This window comes from Dama dama, chromosome 9 (genome assembly GCF_033118175.1).
Source record: "Dama dama isolate Ldn47 chromosome 9, ASM3311817v1, whole genome shotgun sequence".
In the NCBI taxonomy this organism is placed as follows: domain Eukaryota; kingdom Metazoa; phylum Chordata; class Mammalia; order Artiodactyla; family Cervidae; genus Dama; species Dama dama.
The window spans coordinates 37,657,163-37,671,297 of NC_083689.1; the positions used below are offsets into that span (position 1 = coordinate 37,657,163).

Genomic DNA, 14,135 nt, shown 5'->3' on the forward strand with positions numbered 1-14,135 from the left:
GTATGGTAGCTACTTTGGGTATAACCCTATAATATGAAGGTGGTTATAAGATAATTTGAGATGGAAACAGGTGAAGTTTAAATAATTTCAGGCTGAGAAGAGATGAGCAAATGGCAGTTATTCCAAGCATCCTGGCAGAGTTCCTGTGGTGTTTGGACAGGCATGATTCCTAATGTCATTTTATTACACTCATGTTAAAGACTTGAATTTTAGATCAACAGTGTGCAAATTTGGTTTATCACCTGTGTTCAAAAAAGAGCTGACAGAATTCTAACAGGAGAATTTCAGTGTTTGCCAAGAGTACCAGGAGGAACATAATTCTAGGTCTCATAGAACAAAAACTGACTAGAAATGTGAGATTATTCGCATTAGACACTAAGGAATAGTTAATATTCCAAGAACACTCTTGAATCAGGACTCTTCACATATGTGTGTATCTTTGTGTGTTTATATATTTAAAAGTAAGTTTGCTTTCTGTTTGGTGATTTTAGCCCATCCAGGACTTTGTGATTTTGAAGTAATTGTACTCAAAGCAAATGAATCACAGCAAAATACTCAATGCTGATCCCACCCAGCTGATTCTGTAATCACTGGCCCTGCAGAGGATAGGAAACACATTGTACAGCCTGATTTGTCCTTGTCAGAAGCACAACAAAGCTTAGGACTAAAACCCAAAGTTATACGTGACTCTAAAAAGAGCAATTTGTCAAGCGGTTCATTGGCACAAATTGAAATGAAATGAGGTCCTGGGCTCTTGAGGTCACTTTTCAACAGGAAGAATTCATTATCTGACTATACACAGAGGAAAATGCCTCACAATTGTATTTGCTTGTAAAGGACGAGTGCCCACACATAAAGCCACAGTGGCAGAGGTCACTTAAAAGAAATAAATGACATAAAAGCAAAGACTCAAGTGTCCCTTGGCTGATAGCCTCTGGCTTCTTCCTCCCAGTCAGAGCTGCTTTGGGGCTTACTGCTCAATGGACTGAAGGAAATACTTGGAGAGGTCTTTGTTGTTTATGCAAAAATCACTTGGACAGGTCCTGCTAATTTGTCTACTAGAAACACAATGTAGTCTTATAAGTCTCTCCTCCTTGGGGTGGGGGAAGTTTGTTCCCCATCATTCCCCACATTCCACATTTTTCTGAAGTGTATGTTTTCTTTTAAGACATTCTATGGCGTTCTCTTCACTTTGTGGAGAAACTGCAACCTTGAATGTTTAACAGCTCATTGGGTGATAACTGATAGGGTATTGTTTTCAGCTTAGAAAGTGGAGAGAAAGGAAGTGTACACTGAACACATCAAACCTGAGGATAGAGTTTTTCAACATATTTATAAATAATTTGGGACAGAGAATTGATTACTGTGTTTTCTATTGGGCAGAGTGGGGAAGATAACAAAAATCACAGACTTCCCGCCCCCTCCAGTTCATCTTAGGGTTAACCTTAATGAAATAAGTAGTGTTGCATATTCTATGGGTTTGGACAAATGTTTAATAACATATATCCATCATTATAATGTCATTCAAAGTATATTCACTGCTTATAAAAGCTGTAGTCTTTATTCATTTCCCCCAAATCTCCTGGCAACCAATGATTTTATCATTGTTTCCATAGTTTTGCTTTTTTTCCAGAATGGCATATACTTGGAATCTATTTTTCTTTCTCCATTCAGAGCCTTTATAAGGTCTCTCATGGTCCACCCATGCATGGACCAGACAGGCTGTAGGTGGCAAGCTCCCCCGCTAAATACTGTAGCTTTTCTTCCAATATTCAGCCCCATTCCATTGGTCCTGCCCAGCAGCTACATGGAGGTGCAGGGGATGTGTTGGGTGTTTGTTCTCAGGAAGGCTGCAAGTTTTGTGCCCCTTGTCACCATGAACCTAGATTTATGTCAGGTGAAAGACATTTTAAGTGAAAAAGAAAAATGACATGGTTAAAGAGGATGGATTTAAATAGGGATGGGGCAAGGAAGTGGATGTAGAGATCAATTCCCTTGATCTCTTCCCATATTTCAACCCCCACTAAACTCAGACAATAGGAGGGAAGGGCTGGAGAGGCCCACATGTCAAGTCCAGCATCCATTTTTCATTCCTGCCTGTTTTCCCCTGTCCATTCACATCTCTTAGTCTTTTTTTCAAAGTTATTTTCTAATAACGTGACCTCTCATTCATTCTCTTTCTCAAATTTTTTTATGGCACCACCATTGATAGAAATTGGACATCTTAACCATATTATGTCTTCCAATCCATCAATATAGAGTTTTCCCATTTGTTTCTGTCTTTAAAAATTCTTTCAGCAGTGTCTTTTCCTGGTTCTCAACTGTTATTGTAGGTGACTGTTGCATGTTTGTGTTATAGTTTTTCTTGAGTGGTAGGTGACTTTGGACTTGACGGTGGTGCCCTTCATTGAGACATAGGATTCATGAAGAGACTCAGTATGTAGAGCATGGGGGAAGCCATGATCCCAGTGCTGGCTCTGTTGAGTTTTAAATACTAGTATGGCATCTACAAAATTTACTTAGATGCAGAGATTTGGAGTTAGACATTAATGATGGATAGAATCAGAAGAATGAGTGAAGATGCTTAGGGAATGTATATACAGGGAGGGAGAAGAAAATCAGTTCTTTCTTCCCATTTTCTCCAATAAAAAGCTGTGTAAGTGAGACAGTATTTCGAACTTATTAACCCTACTTTTACTTTGAGTGCATGATACAACATCCAGCAGGAAAGCGGGAAACATTAAAAGAAGGATTTGGACAAACAGAACTAAGTGTCAAGGGAGCGAGAGCATGGATACCTGCTTACTGCTTCCTTTCAGCTGTCTGAAGACTGTGTATTATATAGTAACAATGATGCTTTATCCAGTAAGATCTCCCTCCAGGGGCTTGTAAGTCATGTGATTCTTTTCTCATTCCCCTGATTGAAATAACTTCGGTCCTAAAAGCTTAGGGAGGAAGGGACCGCTCCATTTCTCCTTTTTCTTGTCCAGCAGAACCAATCTCCTCCAAATGCCATGTAAGACATTTAAAAGTGGCACAGATTCTCTTTAGTCTAGAATGATTTGAATGTGATTCGGCATTGGAGGGGACTGGACTAGATGGACATAAAGTTCTGTCATTTAATCTGTGAAGTGAGATGACAGTAAAGAGTGAGTCCCGTCAGCGTCCCCCAGCAACTTAGTTCCTAAGTATTTCTTGGTCCAATTTACAACCCTTTTCCATTATTTTCTTATGGTTTATATGCGAGGGGATGAAAGATATGTGATTAAGGAATATTAAATGTTGTGTCTAACTGTTATTAGAATGTAACTTCCATGAGGGCAGGGACCTTGCCTGTTTTGTTCACAACTTCACCTGCAGTGCTGAGAAAAGTGAGTGTGTAGCATGCAGGGGTCACTCACTAGAGAGTTATTGAAGTAATTTTTATGGTCAGACCATGTACTAGATATGTATTCATTTTTGGTGTGGAAAATATGTTAACTGTGACCATGTGACTTTGCATTAAACACAGTTACTAACAGATTTTAATAATTTATTTTATAGTTGCTTTGATGCCTTTTCCTAATGTCTTATTTTACATTTGATCTTGGGTTTGCTGTTGGATACTGCTATCAGATGTGAAAAGGTAGCAATGTCTTTTTGGCAAGTTTGATTTAGACCTTACATTCACTGTTACTTGTCTAGTCTACAAAGAGACCTTGATAATTGACAATTGTATTCACGTCCTGAAAGAACTCAGTGAGCTGGCAATTAGGGGTGCCTTCTAGCTGTCACTTTGATTTTGTTGGGATTGTACTTCAATGCTTTGCCTAGGAGCACTAGGAGAGAGACAGTTTTCCTTTGCAGGCTCCCTGTAGAAAAACGTCACCAGCTTGGGAAAAAAAAAAAGGCACCTACTGACTTACTTATATCTGGAATTAATGCAATCAGTAACATCTAAAGAAGGTAGATAAAGTGTGTTTTCATTTCAATGAGATCAAAATTTTAAAAACTTTTGAGCTGCTAATCCTACTCCCTTCTTTCTGTTACTTTTCCCTCTTTTCTTCAATGCAAGTATGCATCAAAGCTACATCTCTGACATGACCAGAACAATTGGAGGCTAGGTGAAAATGCGCTGCATAATGATTGAACACCATGACTTTGCTGAACAGCACAGATCTAAAATGGAGTTCACAGTAGTGACTGCCCCATCCTGGTCACCAGCACTCCAGGAAGTGGAATGAAAGGCATCAGCTTGAATTATCCTGAGGCTCCTCAGCAGCTGTGAAACTTGTTGTAGTCTTTAATGAGATTTAAAAACCCCTAAAGAAAGTCAGGTCCCGGAAAATGGGGAGGACGGGACTGTTTCTCTGTAGTGAAGACCAGTTTCCATTTATCCTGTCATGGTTTTTGGAAATGACTTTGCATTGACAACTGAGACTATTGGAATGAGGGGGTCTGAAGGAGTGGGAAAATGCCTGAGGATTAGGTGCCCTGGCTTGCTAATTAGGTTAAATTTAGACAGTGTGACATGTTTGTAAATGAAATACTGTGACTGTAGAAGAGGCATCTATGAACCCCATAGCAAAAGCAGAAAGAAAGCAAAATCAAAACAAGGTATATTGGGGAACTCACAGTTGTTTAAATCAACATCAGGCTATTTTGGCCTTCTATGTTACGGAAATTGGAAGTTAAATTGAGGATATCACCAGGGTGAAAGAAAATACTAACTTGAAAAATATCTTAGCCTGTCCATCATGGAAAGTGATCTTTTAGAAAATTAGCTTCTTAGACTGGGTGGACAATCTCTCACCATATTTTAAAATGGTCAGTTTTAAGCCAGGATATCCAAAGAGGAAGCTTGCTCTGTAGACTTTATTTTCTGTTCTTCTAAACTTCAGTTCTGAGGTTCAGGAAATCTTAAGTTCTTACTGACTTGGCATGCCACTGAGAATACTTTGAAAAAAGAGGGAGAGATGAAATTAGGGTAGATTCTGTTAATATAAGATCTATTCCCAGAGACAGAAGGCTGCATGCCTCTCCCTTATATAACTAAAATTCTGTGTGGCAGTTGGGAGGCAAAATCTTTACCTGAACCATCTACCTAATGAAAAGTCAGAGTTTGCGTAGACTGTGGTAGGAGTCTTGTGTAATGAAAGCTCTGGTGTAAGGCAGTGGAACAGGGCAGTTAGGAGCTCAGGCTCTGGAACCACTCTGCTTGGATTGGGGTCCCCACTGGGGATCCTTGGGCCCTGAGCAAGTTACTTAGTCTGTGTTTGGATTTTCTCAGACATAGACTCTGAGATGAGTTTAGTATGTGTGTGTGTGCATGCTAAGTCGCTTCAGTTGTGTCCAACTCTTTGTGACCCCATGGGCTGTAGCCCCCCAGGCTCCTCTGTCCATGGAATTCTCCAGGCAAGAATACTGGAGTGAGTTGCCATTCTCTTCTCCAGGGGATCCTCCCAACCCAGGGATCAAACTGTCATCTCCTGTGGCTCGTGCATTGCAGGTGGATTCTTTACTGCTGAGCCATCAGTGAAGCCTGAGTTTAGCATACAAGTTTTCTACTCTGGTGCGTTATTGGCCTAACACATGAAAGAAGAAGGCTATAGAAGCAGGACAGGGCAGAGGGACAAGTTGGGCAGCCACGAAGTGAAGCTCTGGAGTGTTAAGCAGGGCAGAGATACACTCGCAGGGGTCAGTCACTGGAGGTGGGTCACCCTGAGGGGGACAGACTTGAGTAGAGGCAATTCTGTTGCTGAGGCATCCTTGAGGGGCTGCGAGTGGGCAGCTCTCTGCCAGCAGCTGGGGCAACAGGCCTTCAGGAGGGGTGACCTGGGTGGCATCATTGTCCAGGATACTCAGCTTCTCTGGACCTCTCTTTCCTAAGAATATTTAAGAATTAAATGAGGTGATACCTGTAAAGTGCTTAAAACTGTACTCATCGTGGAGTGTATACTTGATTATTGCTATGTACCAGGCAGAGATTAAATAATAAGCCCAGGGTCTCCCAGGTGGTAACATGAGAAAGCCCTCCCTGGCTGTAGGTGGCTGGATTTGCCTTACTTCCTACTGGACAACAGTGCTTCCCTGGTCCCTTTTCTTTCCCTCTCCTTTCCTGCTACAGAACTCTCTCCTCCTGAGGCAGGAGATAGATGGGTTCCAGGTTAGACATTTACAACAGGCCTCCTGTTTGCGTTTCCTGAGATAGGAGATAGGTGGGCTCCAGCCTCCTATTTGCCCTCTGAAATGGAAGTAAAAGAGAAACAGAGTAAATAGGCAGTGTTTGTCTCTTATAAACAATTTGAGATAATTGTTATGGCAAGGATAAAGAGGGGCAAGTGGCCTGCAGGGCCTTGAACTGACACTAGCCCATCCCAAATTTGCATGCCCTAGACGACAGTTTGTAGAGAACAGCGCACACAATCACAAACAAATGTAAACTCCTGATATAACGTCTCCAGCAGTCTCTGAGCAGTAGTCTTCCCAGAGCCTTCCTCCCCCTTCTGTGCACTTAGGAGCTTACTGAAACCCTGCTGTTTTTGCTTTGAATTGAGCCATCTGGCCTTAGTCTGAGAATCCCAAAGCGGTCCATCCATGGTCCCTAAAAAAGCCATGTGCTCTCTGCCTGCACCCTGTCTTGACTTCCCCATGGGCACCTCCAGGTCTGTGCTGTGTACCTTCTCCAGAACCTTTGAGTGATAAGCTTCTCTATTCTGGTTTCCTTGTGATCTTTAGCTGAACTATTGCTCATCATTTGACACTCTAGGGCTCTGCTTAATACATGTTAATTTAACAAAGTCACAGCAATGTGGCCTGGGGATGAAGATGAGAATATGAACCAGGGAGGTAAGAGGGGTGGTTCTTTATAGATCACTGGAAGGCTTTCAGTGTAAGATATTCTTCACACTCCCAGTGGGAACAGATACAGTTAATAATGAAAAGGGCTTCCACATCAGAGAGGAAAGTCAGCCGCTGCCCAGCCTCTCCACTTTACCTCAACTATTTGTTTACCGTCTACTACAGAGAAGGCAATGGCAACCCACTCCAGTACTCTTGCCTGGAAAATCCCGTGGACGGAGGAGCCTGGTAGGCTGCAGTCTGTGGGGTCGCTGAGGGTCGGACACAACTGAGCGACTTCACTTTCACTTTTCACTTCCATGCATTGGAGAAGGAAATGGCAACCCACTCCGGTGTTCTTGCCTGGAGAATCCCAGGGACGGGGGAGCCTGGTGGGCTGCCGTCTATGGGGTTGCACAGAGTCGGACACGACTGAAGTGACTTAGCAGCAGGCATAGCAGAAGAACTTGGTGCTTGTCCATCTATTTATTACCAGTAAATTTATTACTATTTATTACCAGTAGTATTAAATAAGATCAGGACGAGAATTTCCCCTCCCCCCCTGAAGAGAAGACAGCCAAGTCCTGCCTGCCTTCTGCTGCACACGGTGTGGTATCACTCCAGGACTTTGCTCCATATGTACAAGCTTCCCTATCCATTAAACCACTGTTTTCTCTGTTGCTGACTCCTAGCTCTTTCTTAGGTCTTGAAGCTGGGTAAGTATAGGCCTCATAGACCTGTGGGGTGCAACTCAACAATTGGCAGAACCAGCCAGGAGACCAAGGAAACTCCTGTGAGAGCTGAGATGTCAGGAAATATAGGACTGGAATGGAAAGCTGCAGGTACTTTCCACTAGCATGTAGGGCTTGAGAGTTGCAGGTAAAATTCCTGGCTGGCCGACAGCTGACATGTGGGGCCCAAAACTTCCAGGGGTGACTCTGAAAGATGTTGTGGAGGGAGGAGGGAATCCTGGGGTAGGTGGCTGTCTACTGTTATGTGGGGCCTTGTGGGGGCTCTCCTGGTTTAATGGGAGCTGTCAAGAGATCTAGAGGACAATGGCCTCTCATGGCTCTGCTATTGTATCAAAGTGAGCTTTTTATAATTGGTTAAGCTAGGTTTCTAGAAGGAATTTGTACTTCTATTATGCCTTTGAGATGTAAATGATCTACCTGACCTCTCTGAAACTTTAATCTTCTGCGATCTCTAAGAATAAAGGAGATAAAAGAGATTTTAGGTAAACTCTTTAGAAATAATTGTTTGGGGGAACGCCTATCTAAAATAGTCTCTTTGGATTTTGGTAACTTGAAACTAAAGTTGAAAGAAGAGAATTCATGGGTCATTTTAAATACGATAAAATATTGGAACATTAATTGCTGAGTGGGTCTCAGTTTACCTTCCTTTGGCTGAAGATTGAAGCATTAATTTTTCCAGTCAGGAAATCACAATAACTTGCTTCTTGGTTTTTGCCAAATATTAGGATTTTCAAGGGTTAAGATTATAAAGAGTATCTTGTCACCAGATTTCTTTATTGATTACATTGTGAGCAGGTGTGATCAGGTGTATCTTGATACTCTTTGGCTGCTGCTGTCTGCATCGCATTTATGGTATCTGGTTGCAGTCCCCCTCTACACACCTGACCCCAGGGAACTGCAGAAGAGAGGAGGACCAAGATTTTAAGGGTCATGCAGGGTACATTGGGGCAGAGTGTATGGTCATGACACTCAAGATGGTTGTTATCTTGTTTTCTCTACATCTTCTGTCCTTCAAATGCCTGTTTCACTTATACCATTTGCATTTGACTGACCTTCCTAAGTACTTGCCCCAGGCCCCAGCTGATGATTGTTTTAATCAACAAGGGCATAAAGGGCATGCCCCTTCGCTGGTTTCCCTGGTAACTAATGAGGCAAAACCTGACGTCAATTCTCTTGGTAATCTCCCCTTCCCCTGGAGAGAAGACAGCCACCAAGTCCTGCCCGCTGTCTGCTGCACACCGTGGGGTGTCACTCCAGGACCCTGCTTCAGACACGTAAGCTCCTCCATCCATTAAACCACTGATGTTTCTGGGGAAAAAAAAGAAAGGTCAAAATGTGGCAGTGAGAGACACAGTAGTCTGCCACAGTGGTTTGCAATTTGGCCAAATCCCACTTATTTTAGATGAGTGGTGAAACACAAGGTCAAACCTTAATGTTCCTTATTCTTTTGGGAGCTCTAGATATTTATTTCAAATGCCCATTCTGATTGTGTTTGAAGATTTGGCCAAAGTGCTTATCATTGAATTTAAAAAACCATTGACTGAATGCCTACTGGGTTCATGGTGTAGGAACTTAGTTATTATATAGTTTAACTTCATAAGAATCATTTGAGATAGATGTTACTATCTTGGTTTGATAGATAAGATAGATGTTGCTGGAATTTGAACTTAAGTCTTCCATAAAAGATTTCTTAAAAGTTACACAGATTTAATGAGGTCATATCATGTATTATTAGCACACTGTCTACTACTTTTATGCATTTTGGAAACGCAGAAAATCATCATGAAGAAAATAAAAATCACCCATAATATCACAACTCAGTAATAACCACTATTTAAATTTTGGAATATTTTCATCCAGTTTTATTGCATAATGTTTACTTTATCCCACAAAAGTGAACTTTTGCATTCTATATTATTTAAAATCTTCTCTTAGATAGGTTATGAAAGGTTTTTCCCATATTAATAGTTTAATAAAACTTGATTTCTTTTTCTTAAAGGGCTCATTTAAATTATCTGCCTTGCTGTGCTTTATTTAAAAAAAAAAATGTATTTGGCTGCACTGGGTCTTTTTAGTTGTGGCACATGAGATCTTTCATTGTGACCTATGAACACTTAGTTTTGGCATGTGGGATCTAGTTCCCTGACCGGGGATCAAACCCAGGGCTCCTGCATTGGGAGTGCAGAGTCTTAGCTACTGGACCACCAGGGAAGTCCCCAAAACTTGATTTTAAATAGCCACATTTCATCAGTGGATAAAGAAAGCCCTTATTATTTAAATATGTTTCCCATTTTACCTTATTTTAAACAATGATGCCACAAACATCTTTGTATGTAATTCTTTTGCATGTCTCTATTTCCTTAGAGTAGACTTGAGAGGAGTAATTCCTGTGTAAGATGTTATTCCAGTTATCTGTTACCATGTAACAAACCAACCGCAAACTTAGCTGCTGTAAATAACTACTATTTTATTACGCTCTTGAATGCTGTCAGAAATTCAGAGAGAACACAGCAGGAATGGTGGTTTTCTGCTCTATGAGATCTGGGATCTCAGCTGGGAGATTCAGAGGCTGGGTTCCGCTAGGACTGCTGAATGTGGTTCCTACATGTGCACTCCAGGCTGGCGATATTCGTCTAGTACTTTTATGATGGCTCAGGGCTCCAAGAATATGTCAGTGGCACAGGGCAGGTATACATGGGATTTATGAACTAGCCTGGAAGGTTACTTGGTGTCATTTTTGCTGGCTGAAGCAGTCACAACCCCGCCCCACTTCAGAGAGGAGAGAATGTAGATTCCCTACCTCTCAATGGAGGGAGTGTCAAAGAATTTACAGCTGTGTGTTAAAACTACAAGAGAAGATGTAAACCACTTGCAAGATTTTGACACATACTATCAGGCTGCCCCTCAGAAATGTTGTATAAATCAACACTTTTTCCCTCTAGTGGCTGATAGTACACTCTTACCTACTCTGGATATTACAATTTTAACAGATATTTTTCAATTTGATAGGCAAAAGGTAACATATCATGTTGCTGTAATTTTCAAATATCTGAATACTAGTGAGATTTTATATGTGTTTTTTTCAGTCAGTTGTCAAAATTTTATGTAAATTTTCTATTTTTTGCTTCACTTTTCTGTTGGAGTAGTCATCTTTTTCCTCATTAATTGGTAGGTGTTGCTTATGTACTAAGACTAAATCAAGGTGTTCTAATCCTAAATTGAGTTCTTTCACCACCATCCCTTAGCAACACTAATCAATAAACATTTTTAGTACTATGTGCAAAGGCACTGTTTACTTGTAATTCAGATTTTGCCTCTTTCAAGCTATGTGACTTGAACAATTAAGACTGGACCCTGGTATCCTCTCCTGTAATATTGGGATAATAATATTCCTATCTCATTGGTTATTGTGAGAATTCATTACTGTCCATGTAAATGCTTAGAAGAAGGCCTGTTACATGTTAAGTGTTCAGTAAAGGTAAGTGGTTACTCAGTATTATTACTGTCACCGTAATGATTAAATATGATACTAAGATATTTGTGAGTATTCTAGTGACTATTTCTATCATCCAATTTGTAAGTGTGTAACTGAGGATCTCTAGTCATGTCAAAGCTATTTAGGTTTTGAATTCAAAAGAGTCAGGGTTAATCGAGAAAGATTTTGTCTTTTCTTATTATTTTAAACTTGATTCTCAAGTTTCCCAAAGGAGGAAAATCACTAACAATACAGGATGGCCTTTGGAGCAGGGTTGTGGGGCATCCTAGTTAATGGGTAAGATGCTTGGAAATAATCACCACTCTTGATTACCATGCCAGTCCAATGTAATTAGAAAAACGGGGTGGGGTGGGGGGGACACGCAATTGTTTGTGAAACTCCTGAGACAAAAACTAAATTTGATGGAATTTCCTCTGCCTCTTTCATTTGTCTTTCAATTCCATCAGACCAACTGAGCTCAGAAATGAGCATTGTGGAGTGCCCTGTAGAGCAGCATTGATGAAAGAAAAAAGTAAAACCCTTTTCTATAGAAGGATAAATCCCAAAGGATTCTCTTCGCTTCAAATCAGGAGAGGCTATGGAAAGAACAGGTGAGGGCCTGGGTCTGAATGACCATAGGCAAGGCCCAGTCTCCAGGCTCTCCTTACCTCCAAGTCTGTGCCTTCCTCCCCTGCCCAGCACATCCTCCTCATGTTCTTTCCTTTTGGAGCCTCAAGAGGGTGTTGGAGTGCCACGCGTTGGTGGATGGGAGATGGGGGATGGGGAGGATGTACCACCCCAGGGCACTGAACATTTGTTGTTTCCAAAGAGGGCTTCTCTGGCTTCAGCCCAGCTGTCCCTGTGTGATAACCACCATGGCTAATACTCCAGTGATGAGCCTCTTTGGGTCTCTGCCTCACCGCCTCTGATCACTGTGAAATATGAGTTAGGGGAGTTTTCTGTAACAAATGCCTGCTTAACTGAGCCCCTGTTCAGGCGTCTGGTGTCAGCACTTGTCCCAGACAGCCGCTTCAGCCGTTCCAGCCAGACAGTGACAGATTCAGCCTCCTGCTTAGGCTGTCAGGGGAGTCCACCCTTCAGGCTTGGGCTTGTCACAGGAGCGCCTGGCTGAATCCTGCCAGGGCTCTGGGCTGCACCTGTGCTTCCAAATGTCAGTGGGCATGAGAGCCAGCATCTTTTCACCACCCTTCCTGTCAAGGTCAACTGGCCTGATGGGGGAGGGGACCTCCGGAACTGAGATAGACCTGTCTATCTGCTTCTGCATCATCAGGCAGAACTTTCAACACCAATGGCCCAGGACTTGCCAAAGAAAGCATTTGAGGGTGTCTTGGGTAAATTAAAAGAATTTAATTGATTGACTGGAGATAATTAGTCAGGCAAGTTTACTTCTTTGAAACACATTTTCCAAGTTCTGTTTAACATTATCCAGTGAGTCTTGGTTGATATGGAGGGAAAAACAAAGCTAGTCATAGGTAGTAAGAAGGAAAGGGTTCGCATTAGTGGCCACTCTTGAGATTCTGCCAGGGTTGGCCATATGGTGATCATAATGATGATTTATAAATCAGAAATTGCAATCTGATGGCCCATGGATTGAATTTGGCACAAAGGATTTTCGTTTGGCCTCTGTTGTTCATTTGTTTTTCATAGCACTTGATGCTAATATTTAGAATTCAGAATAGTTTACATACAAATGTGATTTCAGCCTTTTAAAAAACCAAGCTCTGGCAACACTGGACTTTTGTTCTTATATACGGAGAACTGAAGTAAACCATGTTGCTGCCTCTGCTCACTTTATTTTTTAATTAATTAATTAATTTATTTTTTATCTTTGCTCACTTTAGAAAGGGCATGGACTCTTCAGTTTGTCAGTCTGCCTCTTTCCCAACCTGCTTCTCTTATTTCCATTATATGGGTGATCCCTATGCTTGTGTTGGTGATCATTGGTATAAGTGCTGAGTTTCAATTTTATACTTAATGAACTCTGTCTAATAACATTTATCTCCCCCACTGAGATGATATGTGATGAGGCATTGCTTGAACTATCATGATTTAAATGCAATGAATAATAAGGACAAAAAAAGTGGTTTTATTGATATCTGAAGACTGTAGTTTACCATTGCTAGGCCTTAGCTCTTGACTTTAGCTCTTGACATATGTTTCATAAATGATAAACTTTGGGACAAGTTTGGTGTTTCTACTGAAAGGGAAATAGAAATGCAGTAACAAAACTATTACATCATCTCATTTTTAATCTCAATGAAAGTGCTTCCGAGTTAGTGAAATGGTCTCTTTTTCATGAACAAGGATATGGGGTCAGAGTTAAGAACCTTTCTCAATGCTTTGAAGCTGGAAATTAAGGGAACTTGGACTTATATTTATGCAAAAGTACTTATTCTCCTCTACAAGAAATTGTCCAACCCAATGGAATTCTGTGGCATCTATTTAGGCTAAAAGTCAAATATTGCTGAAGAGATAATGTATACTAGCTTTACCAAATAGGCTGCATTTGGACTTTAGAAGCTTGTGTTTAAGAGCCTCGTTTTAAAAAAAATGAAAATACCTTATTCATGCTGAGGATTTTTTCCTTAATTTCTTTTAACTCACATGATATGCAGATCAAAACGGTGCTTTACTTTTTCATTTTTATAATGAAAAATTAGAGCAAACACAGAAGAGTACTTGCTATGTGTTTATGCTGATTACCTTATTTAACACTATCAACACTCATACAAGATACTTAAAATATTATCCCTGTTTTATAGATGAGAAGACTGAGGCACAGAGAGAGATTGCTGAGAGACTTGAGTAAATGACTTGCTAAACCATTGTGTATGTTGGGGTCAGAATCAATGCATCTTAGGTTTCTACCTTTCTAACCCTTGATGAATACAAGCTAAAATATTGGACATGCTATAACCATTGTCTTTCTATCATCTACAGAGCTATGCAAATTAGCTTTCTCCTGTTCTCCAAGGGTAAGATTGCAAAAGCCCCTTGAGGGTTTGTTTGCCCAAATAGAAATCTTGAAAGTGCTTCCATAAATGATGCTTAGAAGGTCATTAGCAGTT

At 41.0% G+C, this 14,135-nt stretch overlaps 1 pseudogene; it reads right to left on the reverse strand.

Moving 5' to 3' along the window:
* Positions 1 to 1,822: 1,822 nt before the first annotated feature.
* On the reverse strand, positions 1,823 to 1,909 carry LOC133063032 (small nucleolar RNA SNORA11; annotated as a pseudogene).
* Between the last annotated feature and the right edge of the window lie 12,226 nt (positions 1,910 to 14,135).